The 24,001-nt window shown below is 44.3% G+C and overlaps 1 long non-coding RNA gene across 2 annotated transcripts in view; it reads right to left on the reverse strand.

Moving 5' to 3' along the window:
* LOC132324434 (uncharacterized) overlaps nt 1-19,304 on the reverse strand; it is a 51,339-nt gene extending 32,035 nt beyond the window's left edge. For both annotated transcript variants that reach the window (XR_009485622.1, XR_009485623.1), the window contains exons 1-2: nt 19,215-19,304; nt 18,761-18,824 (exon numbers count right to left, since the gene is read on the reverse strand). This is a non-coding gene — a long non-coding RNA (uncharacterized LOC132324434). The remainder of the gene's footprint in view (nt 1-18,760; nt 18,825-19,214) is intronic.
* Nucleotides 19,305-24,001: the final 4,697 nt, after the last annotated feature.

Here is a 24,001-nt window from a genome sequence, read left to right on the forward strand (position 1 = left end):
CCCAAATCCGGGCTCTGCTCTGCCATCGATGCCTTTGGCTGTGTCAAGAGATCAGGAGTTTGGAAAGGAGGAGTTTGTAATTAGCTGAGAGAAATGAAATTTCTGTTTTACTGTAAGTCACTGAGTCAACAGACAAAAGGAGGGTTTTAAAGGGACAGCAGCACCTTGAGGCTGCTCTGTGTCCTTCCAACATCACACAGGAGTCAAAAACCCCTCCGGCTCAGGCCACTTCAACAGCTTCCCAGCAAGGACGAGCACCAAGTGTTCTGCAAACAGCACGATCCTGTTTCCAACCCCTGACATCTCAGTAATTTTCAAGAAGTCACTGAAAATACTTTCAAGTAGTGCCTCTGTCCTGAAGCTCCTCTGCTAACAGCAGCAGATTCTGCCATCGAGAATTTCAAATTGTTATAAATCCTTTGGCTGTAGCTGCTTGAAAACAAACAAACAAAGCAACCCCCCACACTAACAAGAAGAAAGGTGGATTCCTTGTCTATCCATGGGAAAAGAAAGTACTTGACTACCCAGAAAGCACTGTGAGGCAAAGAAAAGGAACAGGTAAAACACAACAGGGCCATCAGGCTCTATATTTCTCTGAGGCCCTTTGTGATTTATGATTTCCATTAAAGGGAACACATGCCTTACAAATTACCCCTAATCCTAGCACCAGTAGGATGGTATAGGACAAGCAACAAGAGTCTGGAAGGTGTCACTGGAGTATCCCAAAACAACCACAGAGACCAGTGTCAAGTCCAACAACCAGACTGTAGCTGCTCAGTGCATCTCTGATACCCGGCTCACCTTTGCAAAGCCAGCCCCATGCAGCCAAATCCAAACTTCCCAAACCTTCTGAACAAGGAAAACTATCACAGAGATCACAGTACTGAAGAGTGAACATAATCCCACCTCAAACCCCAGCGGTCATCCTCGGTATGTCACCAATTCATGGAAAAGGGAGCAGTGTCCCTGCTTTGAGGGGATTCTCTGGTTACAGAGAGCTCAGCCACCCTAAAACTCGGCAGAGCCTTAAAGCAGGAGCTGCATTTTGCTCAAGTACCTTGGGCACAACAGCCTGTATTATTCATTCCTAAATTCCCCATGTGTTGTCTTTAGAGAGGGAAGCAGCCACGCCACCTTTCTGTGTGTGCTTTCCTCCCTTGGCTTTTACATTTCTTCCACACACAGAATGTACTTAACTCGCTGCTTATTGAATGAAGGATTAGTATTATTTTCCTTCCTCCAGTGAACTTTGTTTCACTTCATCCTGCATACATTTGGCTGGGCTGTGTTTTCCTGCCAGCACACCACTGTTCAGCAAACTACCGTGCTTAAGGCCAGCCAGCTAACACAGTGATTCCTTTTTACTCCTGAGGAGCGCTTCCGTAATCACGGCTGTGCTGGGGGATGAATGACAGCTTACACCAAGAAGCACAAAATGCACTTCCAGAAGCTTTGCTGAGCTGGGACAGAGTTAAAGCAGCTTCAAGCTGCCAAGATATTTGAGACACCCAGAGGAAGACACATTTGGAAATAGAGCCTGCTCCTTAGCTCCTCTGCCAGCACAGACACTGACCAAGGACTGGGAAAGGAGCAACTTCCCCATCCTCTCTTTTCTGTGCTGTCACATCTCACATTGGGCCAGACGGTGAGGAAAAATTAGTACAAAACTAATAGTAACAAATAGTTACATTTATGCTATTAAAACTAATAGCAACAAATTGCAATGGTTCTGTATTTACAGTCTCTCTTTGTTGTTGTGGTTAAGATTGGTTATGCTGCAAGGAAAAAGGAAAGGTTTCTTTCCAACTCTTGGAAAACCGAGTTGGAAGTTCCTGTTCACATCACCACAGCAATGCAGACTTCTCTGGTGGAAGCGTTTTCTTTTTCTGGTGGAATTATACCTCAAGTCCTGCTAGGTAGTTCCTGTCTTTGTTCCTGTGAGCCAGGATCATGCTATGCCATGCTTATAATATAACCTCACACTAGAAAGAAGATTACAAAGGGGGCAAAATGCCCTCGAGGGTTCCCCTTTATCAGAACCTTCCCTGTCAGTTTGCCTTCTCATTTCCTGAGCTCTTGTCTGATTATTAGTGTACTGACAGAATAAAAATAACCTCATATTCCTACATGAATCATAAATAAAACCCTTTTATTTCATCAAAGAGGCTGGCAGGTTTATAGTCCTTTGCAATGCATGCACGATGTGAATGACATACCTTTAATTTTGCTGACAAGCTTGTCGGGGTCCTAATGAAAAAGAGTGAAAAGTGGGTGACTTCTCTAAAGGTTTAGCAGTTGCTTTTTGGTGAGGATATATATTTCACCTTGCCACTGTAATCAAGGAGCCAACTGATCTTGGTAATGAACTCTTCAATTACAGTCCACTCCTAACTCTTCAGGAATGCCTTGGCAACAGTACCACAGTGATTATTGCTGATATTACACATTAAAGCAACCTGGGGGCAATAAAGAGGGGGAAAAGGGGAAAGAAAACCTGAGCAGCATCTCTGGTAGAGCTACAGGTATTCAGGGTGCATCAGCAATGATCACATTCCAGATTTTGGTCATTCTAGTTTTATATCCCTGCTGTACACCAGCCAATATTAAAATCACCATTCCCACCTGGATGTTGACAGTTCGTATTCCTCCCATTTGTTCAAGCAGACACTCTGCTTTTAGAAACCAGCATCAAGAATGGTAGAGGGTACCTTGGGACAGCCCTACTAAAAAGGAGGGAATAGTGCAGAGTATTCCTTATGGTGTCTCTGACAAACAGGTTTCCTGATAAAGGCTGCACAAAGAAAGAAAGAAAGATCCAAGCACACAAAAAACAGGCACAGCACAAACAATCAGAAAATCTTTCCTATTCAGACTCTGGCACAGAGTTAAAAGGTTAATTGCTCTCAAAAGAGGGAAGCAAACAGTTAAAAATACATATTTTTAGTAATATTGAGAGTTCTTTCCTCTTCTTCAATATATCCTTCTTATTTCTCCTTTCTTTTTTCTGTCTCCTACTTTGCTCATGTAAAAGTCAGGAAGAACACAGAGCCCCACGTTTGCTTTCTGACCACAAACAAACCGTCAAAGCCACAACCATTTTTCCCTTCATAAAAAGATTCCTGCTTTTTTTGGAAGTGTCTCAGGTCTTCACTCAATAATTCTGAAAGAAATTAAGGTAATGTGACAGCTTTATTTGATCTCTTGGAGCTTATCCTTCTTTTTTGGTGGTAATTCCTGTCTTTTGCAACACCTCATGAGAAAAAGTTTGGGATTTGGTGAGTTATACTGGCCTGATAGATGGTCTTTTTTGATTCTTTTTTTTTTTTGGTTTTGGTGGGGATTCAGAGGTGGGGATGTTGAGAGAGAAAATGAGAGGGACATAACTAAGGTCATCTGAGCAGGGACTGTGTGTGCAGGATTGTGCATACACAGGGAGGTGGGACAGAAAAAGGGAAAATAATATGGACACTGGTATCCAGATTGCTGTCTTGACAGCATTTTACAAGATTCCAGAGCTGCACTTTTAATTTTCATTACTTTCCATCTTCCTTTGATAAGCTCAAGAGCAGTATCTAATTTTATTAGGAGCTTTTCATCAGACTTGGATATCTTCCTTCCTCCAGGGATTCCCTAGCCACAAAAACATCAGGTTCTGTGAAACATTAGTTAATCCCAGTTAGAGTTACTTGACCCTATCAAGCTAAGAAATAAATTTTACTCTTCATGAGAGTCCTACTGTTTACACTCGAGACAAAATTCTTAGATCTCAAAGTTTTCAGAGGAAAAACATATTTCATAATGCCAGAAAACTGGCCTTAAAGACCTGGGCCATAGAGGCCTGAAACTGTTTCTTGTTTCAAATTAAATACACTGACAGACTTCCTCCTGACTGTGCCTGACACCAGGGCCTGATTTTCTTGGCATAAAATCCAAAAGAGTGAGGGCAGGAGCCACATCCAGTCCCACATTGCTACCTCTGGCCCTCAGCCTTCCCCATGCAGCTGCTCACAGATGGAACTGGTGAGAATCAAAGCCCTTCTCCCTGCCCAGGGCAGTACAAACTTCTCAGCAGGAGCTCAGGGTTTGGTGAACCTTTCAGAGGGTTTTGGTGGGGAGTGACTGCCCCAGCAGGAAGGGGCTGCTGGCAACCAGCACAACCCCAATGCTTTGGAAAACAGGACTCTGGCAGCAGTGCTGTAACTTGTTCAGCTATTCGCAGTGTAAGGTCTTGCTAGAAAAGGTTAAGAAAAGACTCATATACTCCAAAATTATCAGTTTGTTATCACTATTAATAATACTTTTTAGTACTTAACATGCTACTTTTTATCTTCAAAGCACTTTGCAAATATTAATTAATCCTCACAGTCTGCCTGTGGGGTAAGCAAGTGCTGCTGCTCCCAGAGCTGAGGCACAGGGTTAGCAGATGTCCTCAAGTCCAGAGGGTCAGGATCAGCCTCTGCACATCCTGCTCTGATGCCCAAAATATTTAAAGCTGGTGTTTCTCCTCCTCTCAGATGGGGTGGTGAACGTGTACCACTTTTGTTGTACACGAGATACTTTCTTTAAGTGCTGGTTTGAACTGACAACTGCAACTCCAGCAGCTTGGACAAGGCTGCAATTTTCTCCCTTCCCACATATTTCTGCATTGATGGGAGAGGTGGGCAATTACTGCCAGCTGATTAAAGGACTAGGATCATGAAGGAGTTCTAAAACAACTCCTCAAGTCCTGCTTTGTAGTGGAGAATTGTGTGTGTGTACACAAAAGTGATCAGAGTCACAGCTTAAAGAAGCAGCAGATTTCTTTTAAGATTTACCAGGCCACCATCACTGACACATAACCAAAGGAAGAGTTTCACTGAAAGCAGCCCGTGTTTGTGAAGACTATTAGCATAGTGTTTGGGTTTTCTTCACTTGTGGGTTTGGGTTTGTTTGTTTCATTTCTAAACAACTTCCAACACTTTCAGTGCTAACAGCTGAAGGAAGGTTTAGAGGGAAGGACAGGCCCATGATGTGGTTTTATTTGTCCATGCTTCTTTGAGTTGGTAAATCACACTGCATTGCTTTATTGAGTATCCCTTTAGGAGTATATTGGAAAAAATTCTATCTGCCACAATTAATAGAGTGCCTAGTGCATCACACAGCACAGCCCCGGCGTCGGAACTCAGCATTCTCCCGGAGCCCTTTGGTCCCACACTGGATGCCAGAAAGGATAGTGGCTGTGACATGTGATACAACTGCTGATAAATGATGGTGATAATGCAGAACAAAAAGGCTAATGAGTTCTCCCCAACACCACGCTACTTTCATGAAATGAATGTGATGATGGCCCTATTTGCTACTTTTTCTCCTTTTTTTTTTTTTGGCTAGTGAGTTACTTATCCCTGTACCTGCATGTTGGTTTTTATCTTGTCTGCACAATGCCATGGAGAGACAGCCAAAATTAATGTCAGCATCTGCCTTCACTTTTAAACTAAAAAAGAGCCTTTGAAGGTAGAGTAAACCAAAGAGGCCAGTAACTAATTATAACCCATTGTACTGGACTTTGGGAATAATGAATAGAAGCTATTCCCCGAGCGCTTAGCAGAGACAGTGGTGCCTTTGTGGTGAGGGAGATCCCTTCACTGGACCAGAGAGAGGAGAAATGGGATTGTTAATGTATGTAAGAGGCAGGAGGATTTCTATGGTGCTATTTCACTGCAGAGGCAGAAGGGAGCAGAGCCAATCATGGGAAGCGTAAAGGTGTGAAGGCACAAAGATGGAGAGTTGATTAAAAGCACCGTGGGGAGCGCGGGCGAACAAATCAATGGTAATGATGGAATTATGCCCGAGCGGAACCCAACAGTCTGCGGTGTCCTGGTGACTCGGAGCTGGGGATTAAATGCTGCAGGAGCAGAGCTGGCCCTCGTCCTGCCTGTCAGCACTCAGGGATGGGCTGATCGATGGCATGGGCTCTGCTGCACAGCGGGGTGAGCTGGGGGCGCTGCCCAGCACGGGCACCTCTGCACCCTGGGAGGTGCGAGGGTGGGATCCTGCCCAGGGTGCAGCAGCAGTGGGGTTGGGATGGGATGCCCACATGGCTGTCACACCTGGAGTGGGACAGGGCTCTGCTGGGGGAGAGGAAGCGCGAGGAAAGAAAAGGTAAAAGGTGAGGGGAGGGGCCCTGAGGGTGCTCAGTGAGGTCAGGGAGCCAGAGGATCAGAGCCACAGAGGATCTGGTGGAGCAGGGACACAAGTGGCACTGGGGACACGAGCGGCACAGCCGGGCAGGGCTCAGAGGCACCGGCAGAAGCTGAGGGAGCACAGATCAGAGCTGGCTGCAAAGACACTGAGAGAAAGGCCTGGAGCAGCCTGCAGGGAGGGAAGAGAGGATTGGAGCAGCTGCCAAGATAAATGCAGGCCTGGCTTAGCTGGGGCAGCACAGACTGAGGGCTGCCTGCCCTCCCTGAGCTTGCCCCGCTGGCTCTGACACCTCTACAAGCAGAATTACAAAAACACAGCCTTAGTTCCCTTCTCCTATACTCCTTTAAGGATTCCTTTGTTGGTTTGAGGCATACATCTTTATGCACATAAATATCCAGAAGCCACTACCCCTATGGCAGAGTCACCATTCCCACCTGGCTCTGTGGTTGGTGACCTCAGGAAAGAGGATCTGGGCACCATCTGCCTGCCCCAAGCTGGTCACACAGCATTGCCAGAGGGGAATTAAATGGGTGAAGAACAAGCCTAGGAACAGAACCTGTCAGGATAGAGCTCTGTCCATAAGGAACTGTGCCAGAACACAAGGCACCCCAGACATTTCCCTCCGATGGCATCAGCGCCCCAGCCCAGGGCCGGCTGCAAGGGCAGCACTGCCCACGTGAGGAATGCAAAGGGACAGGCTGACCTCAGGTTCTGCATGACAGGAGATCCTCCCACACCACAAAGCCAGAGCCAGACCTTTAGCAAACGTAAGGGCCATCATGCCTGGCCTTTTGGCACGAACTCACGACGAAATAAGTGAAAGCTAAACATTTTCAAAGTCAAATATTTGCCCAGTGGTGAAAAAGGCCACTGCAGCCAGAGAGAAGCTGTTGTTAGGTGGCCTCAGCCTGAGCAGATCCTGCAGGACTGCTCTGGTGGTCTCAGTTAAGAGACCTTCAGATTGCTGGAGTCTACTTGTGCTCAGGCCAGCTGGGGAGGAGAGAGCCAATTTTAGTCATCCAGAGTCTCCAGAAATAAAATTCTCGAAAGGAAAAGACAAAGACTCACTAGTAGAAAATGCACAGATTCTTTCCAAATGGTCTTAATGAAGATTATTTAAATATGGAGAGTTAAAATATCCCATATGTTAGCTCCCTTATGGATCTCTTATACAGACTCAAGCCTGAGCACAAACTAATAAATCCCTTATCGAGAGAGGAGCTCAACACCAAAAAGCAACAATCTGGTGTTTGGCTGCTTCTTTGCTTTTTCCTAATAATAGTGTGTGAAAAGCCTAAAAGGAAAGTATAAGGCTCAGAGCTGGGCTTGGGCACGTGCCCCCACACAGGCCCAATCTCTAGAGAGGTTTCCTTCACTCTTGAAAGCAGCAAGCACCAGAAAGTGGAGAGGGAGACCTGGACACAGCACAAATATGAAATGTAAACACAACACATTCCAGCACAGACCCTCACTGAAAGAAGCCTTAGAGCAAAGCTCTCTCTTCCTGCTGGTGACAACTGCAAAGGACTTCAGCATAATGGTATTTACTCAGTTAAATGAGAGCTGTAATGCACTTCAGCCTTAGAAACAAAACTTGAGCTATTTAAGTGTCCCGGTTTCAGACCTGAGGCTTTATTTGCACGTGGCTGTTGACTTGAGCTGGAGTCACCACTGCCACCAAAGGCTCTGCTCTGGGAGCCTCCTCAGCAGGAGACTTGGAATGGAAAAAGCTTTTTTGCTTCAGCTCAGCAGAATCCAGAGCAAGGAAGCACAGACTTAGTTTAGATACAAACAGAAGTCCCTTCACCATCTTTTACTTCCCTTTCCCTCAGTAAATTGGGAAAAACCATATTCATCCTCTTGAAGATCTCTGAATGAGTATTAAACATTATTATTGTTAAAGGGTAATGCTAACATAGTCAGTAACGTGTCTAGTACAGAGCATTTTTTTGCACATGAGGGTGCTGGGAAGTTTTAACGATCTCCTTTTCTTTTGCCTATGTACCAGTCAGAGCCACCTATTTGTTTAAAATGGATTTTGCTATTTATTTTTTTAAAACATTTCTTCTTAAGCTTTTAACCCAGTATACACAGTTTTAGTTAAGCTCTCGTGGTTGTGTTCATTCCAAACTCAACTCCAAAAACTGACCTCTCTTGGGATGAAATTTTCTTTAAAAATATGATGTGGTAATTTCATTTCTAATAAAGACTACACAACTGTCTTCATATATGGAAGGCACTTGGAAAAAAACTCCACTTTGTTTTTGTAGATCCAGCAACTTGAGAAGGCAGGAGTGGGTGAACAGCAGCCTAATCATTTTGTCGCCATTGACAAGCAGGGAAGGAGTTAATTATCTGCTTCTTTTCACTAATTCTCTTGCAGAGCTCAGTTGTGCATATTAAATGTCTAAGTTACCAGATTTAAAGAAAAACTTGATCTCAATTTGGCTACGTATTAGAAGTGCCATTCCCTGTTGTCCTACCTAGCACTGTTAATTGCATACATTTAGCCCTCTATTGGAGAATAATTTAGCTTCAGATTGAAAAGAAACAGCCCTGGCCTTGGTTATTTTGGCATACAAGACTCCAGTATGACTCTGTTTTCTAAGCAGACATTAATGATTCTAAAACTAATATTCATTGTTTGAAGAGGCATAGCAGCCTTGGCATTTACTTAACCTTTTGTCTCATGTATGAGACTGAGTCAGCCTAAATCCTTTTCTTAATTAATATCTATTCTTTTTTTTTTTTCTGTCCAACATTATTTATTAAACAATTTGCATGCAACAATTAAGAGTTGAGAGATTAGAAAAAAAACCTCATTGTAGGAGAAAGCTCACTTGGTACAACAACAACCATCAAACTGGTTCTCCAGCTCAAACAAAGCTCTGAGCAGGGATGAGAGGAGAATAGGGAGTAAGGAAGGTCAGGTAAAAAAAAAAAAACCTGAAACCAAAAGTCCTACCATTCACCTCTTAGCCCTAACATTAAGCTATTCCCTACTAAAAAAGTAATAATTCTAGAGGGAAAGAGATAAAATACTACTGCAAAAGCATAAAACCCTGGGATTTGACACCTCCAGTGAATGTCAGTGATGACAGTTATGGTTGTGAATAAAGTGCAATCACTGAAACTGTTTGCTTATTGCTGTGGTAGAGAGAAATTATCATTTCAGCTTCCTGTCGTGCCTCACAGGACAGCAGTGCCTGCTCCACATGAGCTGCCCCAACTGAGCTCTCTGCTTCTCCAGCCTCTTTGTTTCTGTGTGCTTCTTTGCACTCCTGTGGTCACTACTACAGCGAGTAACTTGCTGAGTGTGCCACAAAAGACCCTTAGGAATGTTGGGATCTATGTGGAAGTTAGCAGGGACACTTGTGGCAATGGCAATAAACCATTCTGGGGTGGCATTATGAGCTCTATGACATTAACACAGAGCAGGATGGCAGCTGCAAACACAAGGAATTCACCTGGAATAGAGGCTCCAGCATCCCTGCTCACCTTTTCTCCCAGGCAGTAGCTTTGTGGAGTCACAGACACCTTGCTCAGGGGACTGCCTGCAAGGCCAGTGCTGAATCACCTTTTATATCTTACCAGGGCTGGATGACAAACCAGACCTAAAGGAAAAAAACTCAACACTTTCCCAAAAACCACAAGTGTGATAATATGAGCTGTATCCTGCACCCATCAGGATACCCATCCTGATACCAGGAAACTGATACAGTTCAGTTTCATACTTCATGGGCATCAAAGTCATCCTAAATCCTCTACTAGCCAACCCCTAATGCTCTTGGGATCTCTTTTCTAAAAGGCTTTAGGAGACCCCTGGGCACCACACAAGGCTCTGGACCCACACCTTTCACATGAACCAACAGAGAGGGAACCTTCCTAGCCTGTGATGAGATCAACACTTGCTTAGGGGGAAGACACAGTGAAGGAAAAAAATGGGACCAATGCTTAGAGACTGTTCTGAGAGCTGAACTGAACCCCTGCCACTGTCTCAGTGCCCCCAAGAGAAACACTCCAGGGATGCAGATGTGTCATTTTCTCCACAACCACCTCACCAATGTGACACTACTTTAAATATTATTTCAGACATGGAGTGCAGCAGGTAATTTCAGGGCATGAACTTCGGCAGCAGGTTTTAAAATCCAAATGCACGTCTATAAACCCAACATATTAATAACTTAACAGTTTTCAATAAGACATCAACATTTGCATGCATCTTCCTACTTGTTATGTGCAGTACTACATTTTTTAATGTTTCTTGGATGCTGGCCAGAGAGTCTGAGTCCCTAGTTAGTTCAGCTATTACTTTCTTGCCACAATAGAGCTGGGTCTTGGCCAAGTACTGGACTCATACTGCATACAAAAACACAAAATTCTCTCCCTTATCTGTTGATAGTCTTCACTTCCCAGGGAAGAGAGAAAAAATGGCATAAATTAAGATAAATAAGTAAATACATAAAAATTCAACACTAACTGTAGTAGGAGTATTTTTAGCATTTTTTAACACTACGTGTAATCAAAAGATTTCCTCATGTATTTATACTGCTTTAGACTCCCAAGAGTCTAATTCATGACTATGCACCTGAACAGGAGAGGAAGATCTCTTCTTTAAATCCCTCCTGGAACTCCTCAAGCTTTCTACAAGAGTGAGCAAGGTTACCTGACCTGAAATAAAACAGGGGAGGAAGAGGCTTCAGTACCATCCTTCCTTTTTCAGTGTTTCTCAGCCTATGGACTATGGAGGGGTTTAAAGAGGCCATGAAGGGTTAGAGACGGCCTCTGTTTTACATTTGACCTTTTTATCCCTTACTCAGAGCCTCTGGTGCCTTCAGAGGAAGACAGATGAACACAGGGGAGATGCCTTTTGAATGAGGTTTGAAAACATTGTCCAGCACAGCTCTGGTGGCAGGGCAATGAATGTTGCCTTTTATTGTGGGTTTAAGGTGGCAAACTCAGATTAACAAAGAACAAGGAAAAAGGAGTGGGTGACGCAACAATCGCGGCTGTGGCTCCCCAGCCCCGTTAATCCCCAGCAGCCTGAGCTGCCCCTGAAAGAGCTGGGCCTGCCCACCTGCCCAGCCCTGCTGGGAAGGTTTTTGCCCCCTTGAAGATCTCTATTTTATAAGAGAATGAGGAGGCTACAACTGTCCCTGACCCTAAAATTGCCCTTCGGTGCTGCTGAGCACACGGGATCACCGCACTCCTCAGAGCAGGACGACAGCAGGGGGGTTCCTGTCCTCGGTGACCACAGAACCACCATGGAACCCAATCCATGTGGGGCAAGGCCAGGAGCAGCAGGGAAGGCATCTCACCTTCCCCATGGCTGCTGCCAAAATCCCATCCCAGTCCACTGTCAGTGTAACACTGATCCCAGCAGTCCGCTGGGCTGATTTGGAAAATATTCCTGACAATATCAAGGTAGCTGACAAGGTAATAGAACACGATTCCTGTACCTTCTGCTAGAGCTGTGTGAGTGGTTTTTTCTGTTCATTTGCCCAAATAAAGCATCAGTGCCTTAATTTCCGTTGTTTCAGAAATTAGATCCTCTTGAAGAATAAAAGGATGCTGTGCTCGAGAGGGGTAGTGTTTTTATGAAGACATGTAATTAAAGGAAGCCATTAAAGATACTTGTAAAAATGATTCAGATTTTTATATATGGTGACTAACTAACTTCTTATTGCTCTTCTTGGTCAGAGATTAATGGGAATTTCTTAAAGGATAGAGAATTATTTAACAGGCTTCAGGATATACAGGGCTTGGAGTACACTATAATAATGTGAATAATAGGAAATGTGGCTGTTTATTCCCTTAACTAATGAACCAATGCTAAATCCAGAGATAGAGCAAGATGTCAAAAAAACCCAAACCCCAAACTAAAAACAACCCCAACCAACACCTAACAAGAAAGTGGGTGTTTTTTAAATTAATCTAAACATAAACTTCAGCAAAAAATCCCTCCCTTGAAGAGAATCAGGTTCCCATGTGCTCTAACTCAAAGTGGTAGAGGAACACACCAGCATGATCTCAGAAATGACTGAGAAGCACCAAAGACTATAAAGAGAGAGTTTAAAATCAGGGGATGTTGAATACTCAACCACTCCTTGTGAGGTGAAGGAGACAGCAAGGCAGAGAGAACAAACCTCTACTGCCTGCAACGGCTCCCGTGAAGAAATTGTCTTTACAGAGGGATGACAAGAATGTGTGCAGGCAAAGATTTCTGTGCAAGCAAATCTGACTTCTAAGATCACAAGTAGCAGAGTCACTTGATGGTTCCCTTGATGATGACATGGACAGTTTTCATTTTCCCAACTCTTGCAGGTTTTAAGTGACCTCAGTGATAGTGAAGATCACATCCCCTCTGGGCTGGAAGCCCGTGCCAAGAGGGAGTGGTGAACCTCTAGGCTGACATTGGCACTAAGGGAAGGGAGCAGGTAACACTTTAGGAGGGAAGGAAGTGGAATGAAAACCAGTTTCTCAGGCAGCTCAAAGAAAAAAAGAGTGTTGGGCTTTTTTCACAACAGATTTGACAAGTGTTTTCTGCAGTAACTGCTCAGAGCAACAAACTGCAGTGATTTCTGTGCCCAGGTGAAGCAGCAATAGTTCCCTCTTTCTGACAGAAACAAATAAACACAAACCAGCTATTTTCCAAAGCAGATCCCAACCAAGCCAGGTAGTAGCAGTGAGCCTTCTGCAGCCTGACACCCAATTATTTTAATATCCACTACATCTTCCCCCCCCACCCAGGGCTCATTGGGTTTTTTCCCTTTAACTTTCTGAAGGCACACAAAGAATTGAATAACCTTTTCTCTGCGTACCTGGCTACAGCCACAGCACTGAGGGGGGTCCTTTCGACATTTTTAAGGACCTGAAGTGTGTGACAACATGGCACTGCAGTCAAGAATCTTGCCGGGAAACAGAATAAGAAGATTTATTTTATTTTTAATATTTGAAAGATTTCAAAAAGCATTCAACTGGATTTCTCACTAAGAGGATGAGTGAAGAGAATCCTTTGTAACTAAGCTGGGAGGCCCAAGTCTTTTATCCATTGTTACACAGTTTTTCCCCAGGGCAGAGTTAGGAAGGCCTGCAAGCCCCAGCAGCTTAACAAGGCCAGTACACTGGGTGGGCTTTTCTGCCATTGCCTAAGCTTCTCCCGAGGAAGGAGCTGCTGGAGCCGAGCGGGTCCCGCGCTCATCCCAGACCCCGCCAGGAGCTATTTGGGAAGATCCTGGTGGCAGAGGTGCTCTGCCAGCAGTGACTGTGCCCGGCCTGCCTGCAATGCACGCACATCCCCTCAGTGCCCAGACACCTCTGCCTCCTCAATAAACCAGGAGCAAAACCATTCCACACAAGATCAGCAGTGAGCTGGCACTTGGATTAATCGTTGTGCATCGGACTTTGCAAGTCGCCTCTTCCTGTTGGCCTTTTTAAACCCTCACACACAGCTGGTTGGTACCTTATCTCTTCCAGGATCGGCTGTGCAACAGGAGAAAACCAGTGCAACTGTGCTGCTGACACCTCTCTTCTCTTTCCTTTTGTACTTCTAACCTCTGTATGTGAAAACCCTTCAGCCCTGATGCAAATGGGCCGGTGGGTTTTGATCACATGGACCGGGATATTCCCTGAGCTTGGTTTACAGCAGGGATGGACTCCCTCACCTTTCCCAGGGATGTTTGGGTTTGACTGAAAATGAGACTTCCCTGAGTGATTCCCAATGTCAAAAGGAGCTCAGGGCCCGCAGCGGGACACCCAGGACACATTCTTACCCCCAGCCCCACAAACTCTTGCTCTGGGACTTGTCCAGTTGATTACAAAGCCCTAAACATGCAAGATCTGTGTCAGTTGTATTTTGCTTGCAGCGTTTCACAGCCCTGCTATTCTCTGTAGGAGGTACAGGAATGAGGAGCAGCAGAAGGCTGAGGATTGCCCTGTCCATTTGTGCCTCAATCAAAGCCTCAGAGCTCACCATTCGGAGGTGCTCTCAAATGAAATGTGAAATAAAATATTACTTCTAAGTAATTAAGCCCCTCTTTTCCTGACTTGCTATGAAATTTGTGGGACACTAACACGGCAGAGATTTTGAGGGCAAATGTCTTATGTACAAGTCCAGATGCAGAAAAACATGGAGTTTGTAAATAATGGCAATATTTGCTTCCTTGATCCCACTGAAATTATTGGTCTGTGGTTTAGGTATGTCAGTGCCAAAGAGTAGAATATTCCTGGGAACTGGGTGTCAGTGATGGAGTTATGGAGTGGCAGTGGCCATTTCATGGTTGAAGTTACAGAAGGGGATTTACTGTAGGCTCAACTCTCCTGTTCATACTCCAGCAAAAAGCTGAAGAAATTCCTAAGTCAGACCTGGAGCCATGGTTGAAATTTTTCTATAAAATTGGAAAGGGATTCAGCCAGAGACTTTCAAATGATGGCACCCCTGAAAAAACACAGTTCACGAGCACTGAGCCCTCCCAGGTTTTCTCACACGGGGGTGAACCTGGGTATGAGCAAAACTGACAAAATTACTGCCCCTCTCAAGCCTCTTCTCCACTAAAGTCCAGCTCTCCTTCTCCAGCCCCACCATTCCCACAGAGTTGCTGGAACAACCCAGGAAAAAAGCATCTTACTTATGTGCTATATTTTAATGTTTATGGTATGGCTTTTTGTATAATAGGAATAATCACTATTGCTTTGTGGTACACTTACAACAAATAGCTTCTGAGATTGCTCAAACACTTTAGCTCCACTCCAGCTCTTAATCAAACTCAGCAGCTGTTTATTGCAATTACACCATAAAGCAATAGACATTATCCCTTAACTAACTGTCTTATTAATATAGGTAGTTACACAGCTACTTCATAGTTAGTCTTAAATAACTGCTTTTAATTATTTTATTAACATAAATAACCATCTCAATAAATTTAAATTAAATGCATATGTGAGAGAACGCAATTTAAAGCATTGCACAGAATTGCATCTGTTTACTAATGTTTAAATTGATGTCATTGTGTAATTCAATTAAAGTGGAACTTTAATTTATTTCAATTTTTGATGGCCATGAAACACCTAAGACACCAGAACTTCCTAAACATTGAAATGGGCACTCTCTCCTCTTCTTGTGCTGCCGTATTTTCTTGGCAGTATTAATTTGCTGCCAGGCAAATGAGATTTCTCTTTACCCACAAAACTTACAATTTAATATCCCCATTTAATTTTGTTTTCTTCCCATTCCCAAAGCAACAGATGACTGGATTGCATTTTGCCTTTTGGTTCAGTTGTGCAACTCTGCTTTCAGTGGAGAACAGGATTTCACTTTCCTGTGCAATGCTGGATCCTCCATGTCTTATGCCATTTGTTCTGCTGGGATCAAGCTCTTTGCCTTCAGCTAAAGGGAAGGCAGATGTTGCCTGACCTGGCCTGAAATCCTCTTTTTCTTCCTCAGGGGGGCTGGTTTATTGTTCAGGGAGCTCATCCTACCCCAAAATCCCACACTGCAGAGGAGGCAGCACTTGCACAGCAGCTTTCATCCCCCAGTGCCACCATGGAATATGTCTGGAAAGGGACCCCAGCCCAGATGAGTGCATTCCATCCCTCATTCCCCAGAAGGCTCTGCCCAGCACACTGGCCTATTCAGATTCTCTCTGGGGGATGAGACAAAAATCTCCTCTCCTTACTTTGGTTTAGATGCCTCCCCTGAAGGATAAAGAGGAAAATGCTTGCTGGGGAACAAGGAGAAAAGGAAAGGGACTTCCTTCAGCCCTCAGAGAGAACAGATGATGTTAGGGAACACTGGGAGAAACTAAAAGTGGAAAGTGTAAGGCAAGAACGGGGTGAAAATGAGGCTGGAAAACATAAAGATGCAAAAGGAGAGGAGTAGGTCTCACATACTTTCCTGCCAGCTCAAGACTTTTAATTCTGTAGCTGGTGTAGGGACCTGCCAATGTGAACTGCTACCTCTGAAATCACAGCAAGTCCCTCAAAAGATCTGGGATGTACTGAGAAAAAGTGTTGAAGCCAGGAAAATGTAAAGCAAAATTTCTCAGAGGGTCTTGATTGGGATCTCAGCAGCTTTATAACCTTCTAAACTGTGGAAATTAAGGCATATTTGGCTCTCGGATGTCAGTCAATGCCAAAGATTTTACAGGAGAGCAACGAAGGGAAGAATTTGGTGCAATAATGGTGACTACTGCTAAGCAGCAAAGTCCATGCCATCCTCTGGCTGCTCATCAGAGGACACAATCTCTCTTCAGGGATTCATTAAAGAATTTCACATCAAGTTTCAATGCATTTCCATGCAGGTACACTCTGTGTCAGGAGGAAGGTGCCTCAGTGACACCAAGCCTATGGGAAAGGAGAATTGTGACTGGGACAGCAAAGCTAAAAACAGTAATTTATTGATTTTAATATTTCTATCTAAATGCACCAGATAACATGAAGGAATAATTACAGGCTCCATCAGAGAGGGGCTGTGATCTGGCAGACACCCCAAGCTCCCCAGGAGACGAACTCTTAAAACTTTACAGACTCCACTGGGCAAAGACAGGTGACTCAGTACAAAGGGTTTTTACAGAAAAATGTAGAAACTGGAGTGAAAGCAGACATGTTTAAACTTCAGGTAACTGAGAGTGATCAGGGGTTGGATAATTGAAGTTCCAATGTATATTTGCCTACATTGTCGCTCACCTTTGAGCCCTACCTAGGCATCTTGACATTTATGTAGTCTGAAATCCTGAAAGCTCTGAGTTTAGACAACTAAATTGTTGCTTGTCAATTTAGCCTTGACTGAAAGACAGGTGTTTTGTTTCAGAGTAACACTCCTTTCAGACTCCTCTATTCCCAAGCTCACATTACTGAGCTAAGGAACTATCAAAAATGAAATAACTTACAAGCAGGCAGAGACATTTACATACCTTGAACAAAGGAATTCTTTGGGCAAAATAGGGATTTTTAATTATTGCTTGTTTTTTGTCATGTGGGATTCTCATCTCTGGCGGGAGCTGAAGGAGCTTGGAGACTTTGAAAGTTCCTACATTTTTGGTACAGCTATGCAGTTTTACAAGCTGAATGCAAAATGCTGTCTGAACACAAATCCAGCTGAGAATCGGGACCAGAATTCTCCAAAAATGCAATTCTGGAAGCAGACATACAACACACACAGCAGTCCAATGGCAACAGGGTGAGCAAGGAGTATCTCTTAGGCTCATCCTAACTTTACCTCTAACTCAAAGTGGGTCATTACTGCCAGGCCTTCATTATCATCTCTAATACTTCAGGCTTCTTGGCATTGTGGCAGGGCTTGGACCTCAATCCCCTTATTTATGCCATTAAGTGTGCTGAAGGCAACAGAAGACAGTCTTAATCACAGTGACCTGCCAATAACCTCAGCTGTGACCTGGAGGGATCCCCAGTTTTGGCATAGGTTAAGGGTCTCATCCCATTTAGAACCTTAAGCTGGATTTGAACTGTAGCCCCAGAAGTAAAAAAGCCAGCGTTTTTATCTGGGAAGCCACATGGCTCTGGCTTGGGACTTGTGACATCCCACATCCCAGTATTGGCAAACTAGGGACATATTAACTGTGTGCTCTGTTTTCTGCCCTTAATTATGGCCAGCCAGTCTGAGTTTTCTTTCCTTTCTTTTTTTTTTTTTTTTTAAAGGATTTGAGTGACAAAGTGACTATGCATATCATTCCACATTTGAACTGTAAGACTTCAGTATTTCTACCTCTAGTGTGTAATTGGATCAGCTGCCAGTTACAGAAAGGAGCTGGGTGAGTATTAAGTGTGTGGAAAATGAAGAAGAGTCCAAGTGTGAAGGGGAGGAATAATTTGACAAAGCCTGCAGTGAGCTGTACGTGGTTTTCCCGTTCCAAAATGGAGTAGGTTTTGAAGCGCATGAGGAAAAACTGGCTTTGATTTATTAGCTCTGGTTCACAGAATGCCAGCCACAATCTTGGAGCAACTCAAGACATATGGAAAACCACAGTCCCTGCCCCAAGGAACTCACAATACCCACATTAGCATACTGAGGGTGGACCAGTGCCAGCCTGAAAAACACTCTGCTTTTCTCTGGGTCTTGAACAACCTTGTCAGGCAGGGCACAGAGCTGCTGCTGCCAGGGCTGGGGCCTGGTGTGCCCATGGTGTGGTGGCCCTCAAACCATCCCACCCAGTGCTCTTTTGTAGGTCCCCACTGTAACACTGCCTCCTTTGAATCTGGAGTCTCTAAAAGGAATTAAGATGATGTAAATATGAAACAGACTAGAACCAACCACAAAAATCCATGGTAAATCTCAGCCCTTTAAAAAGGTCATAAATAGGTGAAGACTGTGCAGTCAGAAGGTGGCAGTTTTTCTGTCAGGACAAGAAAGCTGAGTTGCAATACTAAGCACAGGTAAGGCAGGATCAAACAGACAGAAACAGTTCTTTATCCAGCAAGTATTCAACCATTTATATCTTTAGGAAGTGCAAGCAAAATCCCCTCAGGTAAGAACTGGGAGTCTGTAAGTTCCTGGTCAAACTCTCCTGGCTGGACCAGAACATCCAGAGCAGCTCATGAAAGAAGCAGAAGAAATGTCAATTACCTGGAAATTCCCAGAGAGCAGTCCCTCAACTCCAGAAATGCTCCATAATATCCAGCAGGCTGATCTGTAAAGAGTAAAGAAGAACAATTTATTAGTGATGGAAACAAGAATTACAGACATGCCAGTCACTGCCCAGAAGGTGGAGAGACCAAAAACAGATTGAGATTTGCTACTTCCCAACTCCAGGGGGCTACACCTGGTGCTTTGCTGCCCATAGGGCCAAACTGATATCCTGGGATTTGGAAATTCCTCTGCTCTGCCTTCAGCAGCAGCCACTAATTGAGAGGAGCAGTGTCCTAAAGGGCCCCGGGGTTATGGCCATAGAGTCCTGTCCTTTCTGGTATAAAAGCCCTGCAGACAAGTCGATCAGGCAAAAACACAACAAAAAACCATCTCAAAATCATTTCTCTCTGACTCTCCAAGGGGGTGAGGGCATTAAGACAGAATGCCCTACCTCAAAGGAAGTCAAGATTGGATCAGAACATCTCAGAGAGATAGAGAAGGAGAGATGGCAAGAGGCAGCAGTGTAAAGGTTTTATCAGCATGAGTTGGGGATGACCACATTACTCATAGGTCACTGTGCTTTCCAGCTGACTAACAACAGATGAAATAAGGAAAACAACGGCCTCAGGATTTCCAGGTAGCAGCTGCAGCCAAGGCTGCCTTTTCAGCTGCCCTTTTAGCATGGAATATGCAGACACTGCTCAGAAACTGCCTGACTTCCTATGCAAAAGGGAACCTGAGGGCCCACTGTCAAGGAGAACACCAAGGTAACATTTGTGTTATTAGAGGGAGGAAGCCTTCAAATGCAAGGCATCTGGTTTTCCCTACAGCTTGCACACTTCCAGTATTTCCTAAGACTGAACTAGAAGTACACCAGAGATCCTTGTGGATCTCCAGCAGGAGGGCACCAGGGAAGGGTGCATTTATTATCCCTATGTCAATTCACAACTGCTAGACCAGAAAACAGGTGCAGTTTTTCATGTCCCACAGCAGCAGCCACAACACAGGCTTTGTTACCTAACAAAGATGTTAGGTATCAAATAAATCAAATAAAGATCCTTTATTTACAGCAAAGTGATGCCATTCTGCCAGGCTCTGCACAGAGACTTTGTCACAGACCGCTCGCATTCCTGGAAGGTGCCATCTAATCAGATACACACCCCGAGATCCTGACAGCTGAGGGGAAAACATCACTGCCATTCCTGACACTTCTCAAATTAGCAAGAGCTTATAACCATGAGGATCTGTGGGATCCCTCTCCTGCCAGGGCTGGATGCACACGGGGTAAGACAATGCCCTCCTGCTCTCTGCTGAATTCTCTCACCCCGCTCTGCGTTGTTGTTTCCTGCGCTCAGAGATCTCCTACTTGTGTTTGAACTCTCTGAATACTCACTTCAGCTCCACACAAGGAGCCAGAGGCCTTGGTAACCTTCTACCCCAGCAGTTCTTTTCCTGCAGTCAGGAAATTAGCTCTCTTTTTTTTTGTTTGCTTTTTTTTTTCAATTCCTTTAAATTGAAAAGAATTAGGGGAATTCCCCCTTCCTGTGCCTGGTTTCACGCAGGGCTCTGATGGCAGTGGTTGGTGACAACAGCAGAAAAACCCAAGCCACGCCACTCACAAACAACAGTGCCACACTTGGTGTAGGGCTTTATGTCAATATTTTGATAATTTCAGCTATTCCACATTCTTACTGGTATTGAGATATCTAGAAAACAATGTGTGCTTCAAGTAATTCAGAAAGCATCAAGATAAGCCTGTGTGAACACTTCTTCCCATAAAAACTCAAATCAGGTTAAATTCTGAGACTTGATTTTCAGCTGATATAGACCCTTGAAGATAATGTAATTACTGGTATGACAGTTTTCACTCTGAAATGTCCTGGCCCCTCTGTTTCCTCCATGTGAGCAGAGGGAACAGGTACCAGCAGGGGAAGGTTTCACGTCTCTGCCTCCCTGGTGTTCGCACCAGGAGCTGATTTTACCCCAGCAGGATTTCTTTTTCCTTCATTCAAGAAATTTTCTTCTTTTTTTTCTTAGGGTAATCAACAAGAGAACTTCCCTTTCTGTTGTCCAACTTTGGAAGAGGAGTCTGATTTATATTTTCAGCTAAAAATCCTCCCAAAGTCATGAGAGAATGTGGTGAGAAAGGGATTAGAGAGGAAAGTAAGTGGCACTTCCAATACGTTTTACAAGGATATAGGAAGAAGATAAAATATGAGACAGACAAACAAGAAAATTTAGGAAAGAAGAGGAAAAACACATGAAAGGTGTAGTAATAAAGGAATCCCATCAGTAGCAACAACTTGAGGCAAAAAGAGGTCTGATGGATGGCTGGGCTAGCATGAGTGAGGAAGGGTAAAACAAACCTTTCCAAAGCATGGAAAAAGAAAACCAAATTGCATTTAAAAAAAACTAGTGAGAGAGAAAAAAAAAGTCAGAAGACAAATAAAACAGACAGGGAGGATTTCTAGGAGCACAAAAGCAGAGGTCAGTGCCCCATGGTCATTTCCTAAGAAAGGAGGAAGCAGAAGTGAAGGAAAATACCTAAATGCAAGAGACTCCTTATAAACAAAGGGCACATTGACTGCTAGCCCATGATTTTTTTGAAGGTTTGCTATCAGCATATCTCCAATGATTAATGCCTTCACATGATGCCAGCTCTCTGCAGGCACAACTGCAGCAAATCAGTTCTGCCAGGCCACAGACAAAGTGACAAGGTATCACTTCCCCCATTCCACGTGGCATGGCCCTGGCCCATGCACAGGCTGAGGATAAATCCTCAGCAAAGGAGCACAGGGCAGCAGTGTCCAGCAGCACAGAGGAGGAGAACACAAATGGGGAACTAAACTGGCAGCCTGGAGCTTCATTCCAACAACAATTACACAGGTCCATCTCTGACCAAGGCTCCTCATTCCACGTCCTGCTCCAATTGCTCCTTTTTGTGCCCTGGGCACTGGTTTGTGTAGGTAGAAAAAATACTTCTAGATTGTTCTTGCCACACCCACCAAAACTGAAAATTGTCAACAGCATCCTCTGAATGGCAATGGCATCCACAAAAAGAGTGGAATGACACAAACATATTCGGGAGCTGTTTAGTGACTGCTGAGCCCAGGCTCTGTCACAACAGTAACCTCATGTCATTCATTAAACCCCCTAAGTTCAAATAATGTCCCAAACTGCCTTCTGAGTGTCCTGGAGCACAGCTCCAAGCTCAGTTTCCCATGGAGAGAGGAGCACCTGAGCCATCCCCCTGACCTGAAGAGCCAGGGTAGAGATGTGCAGGCCCAGTGGTGGGCAGGATGGGGCTCCATGGAAGAATGGTGGATGGAAAGGCTCCATTTTAAAAGTAAAGGTGTGTGGGTGATCCTCAGAATTTGTGCAGAAGCTTGATGGGGTTAAAAGTTGTGCCCACTGACGTGTTTCCAAGCAACCCCCAGGCATTATCCTGCACGTGGGCAAATGCTGTTCTCCCTCCCATCCCATCAGTGGGGTTCTGTGATTAACACTGATAATTTCAAAGGCAATATTCTGCCTATTGATCAGAGCCCCATTCTGGGACGGAGAGATTCAGACTGACACTGAAAGCTGAATCTGCAATGTGCATGTGCACGGTGACTTGCCACAAAAGCACCACAGATAGCCCTCTGTTTATCAGTAAAATCCAGTTAGATCCTGTGGGATCACCAAAAGACAACAGTCTGGCCCCAAAGCCTCCATTCCACGAACTCCCACACTGGGCTGCCACAAAGAGGAGGATGAGCAGATCTTTTCCAGATCCTGCAGCTTTTACTCAGACCCCAACTGTCATGGAAGCATTGCCTTAACTCACCACAGCATCTTCACTAGGAGTACTTCTGTCCATACCACCTTTGCCACAATAAACACTGCTTTGGTTTGGGGGGTTTGGTTTGTTTGTTTTGTAGCTTGTGTGGGGAAAAAAATGCAGGTTAATTTTTCTAATAGCAAAAAATGCCTATAGAAATCCACTTTTTTTTTTTTCTGGAACAGACAGCTGAGAAACACGGAACAGCCTTTTTCTGTCCCCCCACACCCTTGCTCTGTACACCACTCCTGCTTTAAGATTAACTGTCAGTCTGTGCTACCCTTGAGGCCAGACATTCTTTGAATTTGGTTATTATATCAAGGTGCATTTGTGCTTCTAAATGGGCAGCTGTACTGTAAATGGAGCACAAAAGAGCAAAATTCAGCCTGCTCCAGCGTGGGTCCAAAGCCCAGCGTGTCTGTGATGCTGTAGCCTTTTGTTTCAAATGCAGATAGATAAACTACAGCCTTTTTTCCATGAAGGTTATAATGCAGAATATGAAAAACTCTTGGGATGGTTTAAGCTGCAGGGTATTCTCCCAGAGTTCTGTCCAAAAATAATCTAGTAAAAATGTGGACAGAGAACCATCGACCTCTGCTTTCCCCCGAACATATGCAGCTCTGATCAGTCTGGTATTTCAAGAAAAACAAGGTCCTGAACCCTAATCCTCAGACACATAACAAAGCGCACTTCACAGCTGTGATGCACAGCTACTATCAGCTCCGAGGCCTGAGTGGGTCCCAAGACAATGCCTCCTTTATCACCCAGAGGACAAATATCTAGACAGCAATATTTTCTGCTTGAATGCTTCAAGCATCTCTCGCAACTCCTGACTGAAAGAGAAAACTGAGCTGAGAGTGTTTGCTGAGTGATTATTTTAATTTACTACTTGATGTAAATCTAAATGAACTGACATCCAGCTTGAGATGGACAGAAAACAATCATTGTGAAAAAAGAAAGAAGGCTAATATTACAATATCATTTGAGTAGCACAGGTTTAGGCAACTTTAGCAGTGGCAATGTAATAGATAGTGAGGCACGGTTTGCATTTCCTTTTCTTCACTCAATTACCATAATAAGTTCTGTAATTTTAGGGCTGTTTATTTATCAGGCGACGATAACAAAGACGCTCAGAACACGGTGTCTGAATGCAATAGTACAAAGCAGCCCAGTGATGGCCCCTGCTTGCAGAGGGATTGCTGATTCCCACACACCTGATTTTCCCTGTGTACCTGTGCTCAGAGCCAGCAATATCCCCCTTTTTGCTAATTGCTAAAATGGCACACGCTCAGCCCCTGCCTTCTGGCAGAGAGAGGGAAAGGCATAGGAAAGGAAGAAAACTTCCTGGTAAAGTTCTCCAGTGCTTTAAAAACCTGTCAAGTCACTCTGCTGAGCTTTCTGGTATGAACAATAGA

This window comes from Haemorhous mexicanus, chromosome 3, assembly GCF_027477595.1.
Source record: "Haemorhous mexicanus isolate bHaeMex1 chromosome 3, bHaeMex1.pri, whole genome shotgun sequence".
Lineage (NCBI taxonomy): Eukaryota > Metazoa > Chordata > Aves > Passeriformes > Fringillidae > Haemorhous > Haemorhous mexicanus.